General features: G+C 32.1%; 1 pseudogene; it reads left to right on the top strand.

Annotated features, from left to right (window-relative positions):
* Positions 1–5447: 5447 nt before the first annotated feature.
* LOC106120131 (retinol dehydrogenase 13 pseudogene) lies at positions 5448–6508 on the top strand (annotated as a pseudogene).
* The last annotated feature ends 542 nt before the right edge of the window (positions 6509–7050 follow it).

The raw sequence follows: 7050 nt of genomic DNA, 5'->3' as shown, positions 1-7050 counted from the left end.
TTTCGCCACAAATACTTATTTTCGTTTTAATTCATTGTTAGACACCTTCAACAAAACGAAGCCTTACATCTCTTATATGTAGCATAAACTCCTTTCTGTTCAACGTATTTGTAAAGTGAAATTATGATTTTTATTTTAGTTGATGTGTCTTTTATGAAAAAAACCTTGAACAAGGACAATTATTGTTAACGCAAGATCAATTGTTTCATTTTATTTATCTTAGAAGGGGAATATTAAAAACAAGATAAATATTATTTGAAAAGATACATCGTTTCTTTATAAATCATCGTCATTTTGTCTATTTTGACTTATGGTTTAGCCGCTTACATATTCAGTAGTAGGTGCATCAAATCCACTTCCCCTACTCATCCTTTCTTTGTAAGAAAAGGATCATGGAAAGAAGACTAAACACCTTCATCACAACACTTGTCAGGTAAAACGAGGAATTACTTCCACTTCACGACTGTCTTCTGAGTGTTCTTTGATGGAGTGTCATAGTGTTTTTATATCAATATCAATTGGATTCATTGAATTTTGATGAAAAATTTAATGAAATGGTTTAAACTAAATTTAACATAAGTATAGAGATAAAGTTTAAATACAAAAAAAACAAACATTTAAGTATAAAAGAAAGATACGATTGCTTGCTAAGAAAACATATTTTATAACACAATGGTTTCGCTATTCAACATAAGAATGGTGCCATTCTTTATGCCGCCTCGTCTATCACTTGCGTTCGGTTTGATATGTATTCATTCCATTGTATATTTATATCAAACATATTAAATCCAGTTAAAAAGGAAGAAATTATTTTTAAAAAATCTTTTTTCGTTTTAAAATGGATCATCATATAGTTTCACAGAGATTTGGAAAGTAAAGTTCACTGCGTACATACCTAATACTGCAAAGTTTTAACTGAGCAGTCGAACTGCACAGTTAAACTGAAGTGTGTTGACGAAATTTCATTGTCAGTTAAACTGCGCATTTCTAAATTTTGCCTACACATGAAAGTTTTAACTGTCCAGTTGGATTGGTAATTTAAATCTGAAGGCGGCTTAATATTTTTAGATAAATCGCTTGTTAAGATTATACACTATAATAATTTAAGGTCTGTTATATACGTTATATTTTATGAATTTAATAAATGTAGAGTTTTTTTTATTATTTTAAATAATGGCTTTAACAACCAAATTCTTCAGATGTTACTTTTATTTATTACGAAATAAAAAAGCATAAAAAGGAAAATAGCACAAAAGGCAAAACATATCAAAATATGTAGGTACCCGTATTCGCCTTTTGTTTCTTGTAGAGTCGCGCTGCTTGCGCTGATGAAAAAGAAAAATGGCGCTTTAAACTCACTGTCATTTGAATTGTCTCAAGAGAGATGAGTACGAATAGCTCTTATAACGAACAAAAACCACAGGCGTAATATACAAATGTGATGTGATGCACTTTTTATTTGGTACTATTTTAGTAGCATTTGTTTTTTTAAATTAAAAATAGGTGAGTATTTTTAAGGGCGGAAGCATCTAGAAAGATTTATGATATTTTTATGTTAGTATAAGGTTATTGTTTTTGGTTTAATCTTTATTACCTGTATTAAAAACTTTTTCTTTCTTTCAATACCACGACCGCACAGAAGACAGGCGTGAAGTGGAAGCAATTCCGCGTTTCGTCTGATAAGTGTGCGTCCCGGAGGCCTAATTATAGTCCTCATTCTCTTTGCACCCTTTTTCTTATAAGGAAAGGATGGGAAGTGGAAGTGGACTTTCCGGATGAGGGGATGCATGGGAAGGGAAAATGTTTTCTTTCTGTGCATCCCCTCCTCCATCGTTTAAAGGTAGGCAACGCATATGCAATTGCGTATGTCTATGGGTAACGGTCGCTTCGCTATCTCAGCGATTTCAGGTGGCCGTTCGCTTGCCAGCTTTTGATATAAAAAGAAACTATCATGCTAGCAATTATAGGAGGAAGTCAATAATGCCTTTGTCTTGTGAAACAGTAATTTAAGGTACTCAACATGTACGTGTGCCTGTTTCGTTGCGATCGCTTGTAGTACGACTTGGCCGACTTTGAAATTCATTTTTAAAACAGCTAAATTCGATAACAAAGTATTTTACACAGATGTTAAATTTGGAAGCAGATTTGTAAAAATTCTCAATTTAATATACACAGGTGTTCGTTACGTGTAACCGAAATCAGCACATAGAATTTATTGCATTGAAGATTTTAATATTAAAAGAGTTAGAACTTTGTTTCAATATGCAGCTGTAATTTTCAATTACTCATACAATATCTCCGAAATATTAAAGTCGTAATTTTTTGGAGAACCTACAACTTCGCCACATAAAATTTTTATTATTACACATTGTCATCACTTTCATTCTCTTTAACAAAATAGAGACAACAATATGTATTTATTTAATATATTTTTGATGCTCGGCTTGTAACAGTGTAAGTTTGATGTTCAAAATAACATAATCTTTGATAATTGAACTATCGAATATAATTTTCAGGTAAGTCTAGTAGCCCCTAAAGTTAGCGTATTCAAAGTAACTAAAAATAAATATCGATATAAAATTACTAGTAAGCGAAGCAACATACTAAAATGCTTAAAGTTTTCCTGAACGGGTGTAAATTCTACGTAAAATAGAGGAAAGTAGTTAAAGAGTTATAAGGACTAATGTTATGATCGTACAGAGTTTTGCAAGACAAAACTTATAATCTTAAAGGACGTGAGGTCGTTCAAGTAACAACTTTACAAGCTTCTTAAAGCTAGACATAGATTAGGAAACTAGTATTCACACTCATAGTGTTAAGATTATTATACTAAAATACTGACTCAGCTCTGCTTAGGAATGCTCTGCTATGGATATATTCAAATAATATTGTAGCCTAGATTACTCTTATAAAAATGCTCTTTTAGCTGATGGTGTTTTTAAAAGTTGGTTTACGATTTTTTGGTATTATATTTCCTGATGATAGTCATTTTACTGTATAATGTAAGTGTATAGTGTAAGTCGTGTATCGGCTTTATTTTATGTCCGTTCTGTGATTGTTATATTTAAATATCATTGGTTTTATACGCGATTTCTATGTCAATGACTAGACAGTTTTGTTTGTATGTCGGGTTTCAATTTCCTACATAATTTCATTACCTTACCGAAAATTTATTCACTAAATCTTACTAATATAATGTATAAATATTATATAAATGCGAATATTTGATGGATGAATGGATAGATAGATGTTTGTTAGTAGGTATCTCCAGAATGGCTTTATGGATCTCGATGAAATTTTACATGCATTTGCCTATGTGCTCCTCCAGGTTATGTTCTGAAATGTAACAACTATTTTTTTTTTTCCGCGCTACTGAAGTCGCGGGCGACAGCTAGTATAACATAAATACAAACTGCACCAACAAATGAAATTCCCTCCAATATTCTGTCATTAATATTGCTTTTGTAGTCACTTTTAATGAATATCAGTTAGGATTCGTGCATGGAACACATTTACCGTGAAATACAATCGTAATTACATTCTGTACATGTTTATGCCACTGTTGACTACTCAATCACAACTATGTTGTAATTAACCGGCAAAATCGGTGATAACGCTCGATTTGCTTGAAGTTGAGTTGAAGTATTCTTCATGATATCTAGTTCCATAATAGATTTCTTTCCTAAAATAATTCCTATTAATAACATATGTTAAATAATAAATTAACTTGACTGTTGTATCACTTTCATTTTATGACATAGAATAATTTTATATATCCTACAATTTGTAACTTTGTAAGAATAATTTCTACATGTCCAGAAACTATAACGAATTTAACATCTTAATAAAATTTAAAATCGTGAGACATTTTAAACTGTCAATACTATTCATAGTCTGCATCATAAATGTGCACGATCTTTTGAGGTCAGTTATATTCGATTTCAAATCCAATATAGATGTAATATTTAGTGCAGACCCAGATACGACCAGCAAAATTAGGTTTAGACTTCCTTTGCTAATAATAACGTCTATTCCACTATCGTACATCTTGGATTTTATAACAGTTATTAATGTGACAATTAGAAAAGTTACACTACGTAAAATACAGGTAAAAATTATGCACTTGTCTCATACAAGGACAAAGAAAAGAGGTTACACCAGCATACTTTGATGTTGCAGCGACCTACTTATGTTATTGCCACAAGCTCTATACGGCTCTAAAATATTAGGACCTTTAAGGGCTGTATTCTTTAAAGTCTTTGTTATGACAAATTTTATTACATCATGATTATCATTTAAAATAGGGTATTGCCTAACATGACCTTAACGTAAAAATTTACGTTCTGTTTAAAAGAAGTTCTTAATTAAATTAGTCATCTTCTCCCTATTCTTATTCACATGGGTTTTAGCTTCCAGATATAGCTCGCTTCCAGCATTTTAAATTATCTCTGCCTTCACAATTATGTCACCTATCACTCTTCTCTTGTCACATCACTTTTCCTAAACCTGTGTACTCCCTTGCATTCGTATTTAACGTCCTACTTAGTACAGTCTTCAAAATATTTACTATCCAAAACTAAAATGAGATTAAATAATTTGATGAAAGTTTGGAAATAAAAAAAGATTTAGTAGAGTAGACATTATTCAATCTAATCCCTCAGGTAAGAGTACCTTTAGTCAATAATTGCCAGCCGGCAATGCCTAGCTCAAGTTGTACAATTAAAGTCTTAACAGTGCCGTTAAGCGTGACCCTCTCATTAGCAGGGTGCTTGTCGTTGGCGACGTGATTTTATCGAGCAGTTAAATGACTTCTGAAACATTAAAGAGCTTTAAGGTATAAAACGGTTAAGTATTTTCATTACCTCAGCTAAACATACTTACAAACGATAGTGAAGTAAACTTTTTGTGTAGTTGCTAAAATAGAATCGATAGTCAACTTCCAACTTATGTAAGTCTATCGGTCTCTTATTGTACGTTTCTGACACCAAAATCTCTGCTTAACACATATCGTAAGTATCGGAGATAATAATATGTTTTAAACGAGAATTTTGGTCTCGGAAATCCACGGTTAGTCTAGTTTGTATCTATATATTATTTAATTAGTTTAAACCAATAATTTTACTCATTGCAAACTCAAATATAAATATCATATTGTTTTACATGTTTGTCATCGTTTTCATTTACTATATTATCTAGACATTGGTTTAAGATAGTAAATTGTTATATTATATTCTGTAAACATACTGTTATTTTACATAATATACTACATTTAATATAGGTATGTTATTGATGTTTCATTGAAACTAAAATAACTCTCCTTATCTTAAGCTTCATTCTCGTATTTATCAACATATTAAGCGTTTTATTTTTTATCAAACCTACTATCACGCGCAGTAAGCAATCAATTACTCAGTGCTATTTTAATATTATCAAATACACCAGGTTTTAATCATTGAAAAATTAAAAATTAAAAAAATACGTTTTTTGAAGACGCTACAATGTTTCTACTTTTAATTACTCTTGTATTATGTTGTGCGGTGATGTTAGGGCTAATTATAAAGATCTATGAAAAATTGACTTTAGGAATATGTCGTTCAAGTGCACACATGGTTGGTAAGGTTGTTATAATAACTGGTGGGAATAGTGGAATTGGTCTAGAAACTGCAAAGAATTTAGCGGAACGAGGTGCCAAAGTGATAATCGCATGTCGTAGTGCAAGCCGAGGCGCAGCAGCTAAGGAAGAAATCATTAAAGCCAGTGGAAATCCTAATGTTAACTATGAGTTATTAGATTTAGAATCGCTACAATCTGTACGTGAATTTTGTGCGACAATTATGAAAAAGGAAGAGCGTTTAGATGTTCTCATCAATAATGCAGCTGCCGGTGGTCTTGGAAACAGTAAGACTAAAGATGGATTACACAAAGGAATGCAAGTTAACTTTTTCGGTCCGTTTCTACTTACATATTTATTGTTACCTCTATTGAAATCTTCTGCTCCTAGTCGTATTATAAATGTGTCGTCAGTAATGCATCATTATGGTAAAATGGATTTTGACAATTTAAATATGGAAAAGCAATGGAGTGACCTCTCAGTATATGCTAATAGCAAATTATATCTTAATCTTATGACGTTGGAGCTGAGCCGAAGATTGAATAATAATGAGGTGACAGCTAATGCAGTACATCCAGGAATTGCGGCGACAAACCTCTTTAAACATATTACGAATTCTATCATTCGAAATACAGTGATGAAGTGTATTAATTTCCTGTTCCAAGATTCGTGGGAAGCAGCGCAGACGTCGGTGTATGTAGCTGTATCGCCTGAAGTGGCCGGTAAAAGTGGCCTATATTTTAGTAATTGTCAAGAGAAGAAACCTTCAAAGTTATCGCAAGATCCAGATTTAGCGAAAAAATTGTGGTTAAAATCGGAGAAATTGGTAAACTTGTCATGTCATTCTTAAGTTAAATAAATGTTAACTTAAAAATATATTAAAGTGTTTTAGAAACAGTTTACTTTCATTGCACATTCTATTTACATCAACTCAAGTTAAAAACATGGTGAAATATTATGAAGATGTAATCAAGGCTAGCAGGCGTCTCGTAAAAAATACTATTTGCGTAAGATACCTAAATTAGAAGAGGAAAACGCTGATCTTCGACTCTATTACTTTGTTTTACACGATTTATATGTAAATGCATTTTTCTTATTCTTATTCTACTCATATTCGTTTCCTGGTTTCTACGTCACATAGCGTTATCATCTTGAGCCAATTTAAAAAAAAATCGATTAATATTAAAAAAAGACGCTTACTAAGTCCCTATGTTGACTGGTAGAGGAAAATTAAAAAAAATACATTTGTACATACATATAAAGCGATCAAAAGTTAAATTGAATCCCTGCTCCAGTGAATACGTGTTTCATCTAGTCCACATATGCAGCGAGGCAGATGAAAGGTGACCATGCGTATCACAGAATCCCTTATTCAATACCTGTCGAATGACGTCGCGGAATTTTCACGCCTACGACCCAAAGGGTGAAGCCGACATCGT

The sequence above is a fragment of the Papilio xuthus genome, unplaced genomic scaffold, assembly GCF_000836235.2.
Source record: "Papilio xuthus unplaced genomic scaffold, Pxut_1.1 DF829129.1, whole genome shotgun sequence".
Classification (NCBI taxonomy): Eukaryota; Metazoa; Arthropoda; class Insecta; order Lepidoptera; family Papilionidae; genus Papilio; species Papilio xuthus.
This window is presented reverse-complemented; position numbering and strand designations above follow the sequence as displayed.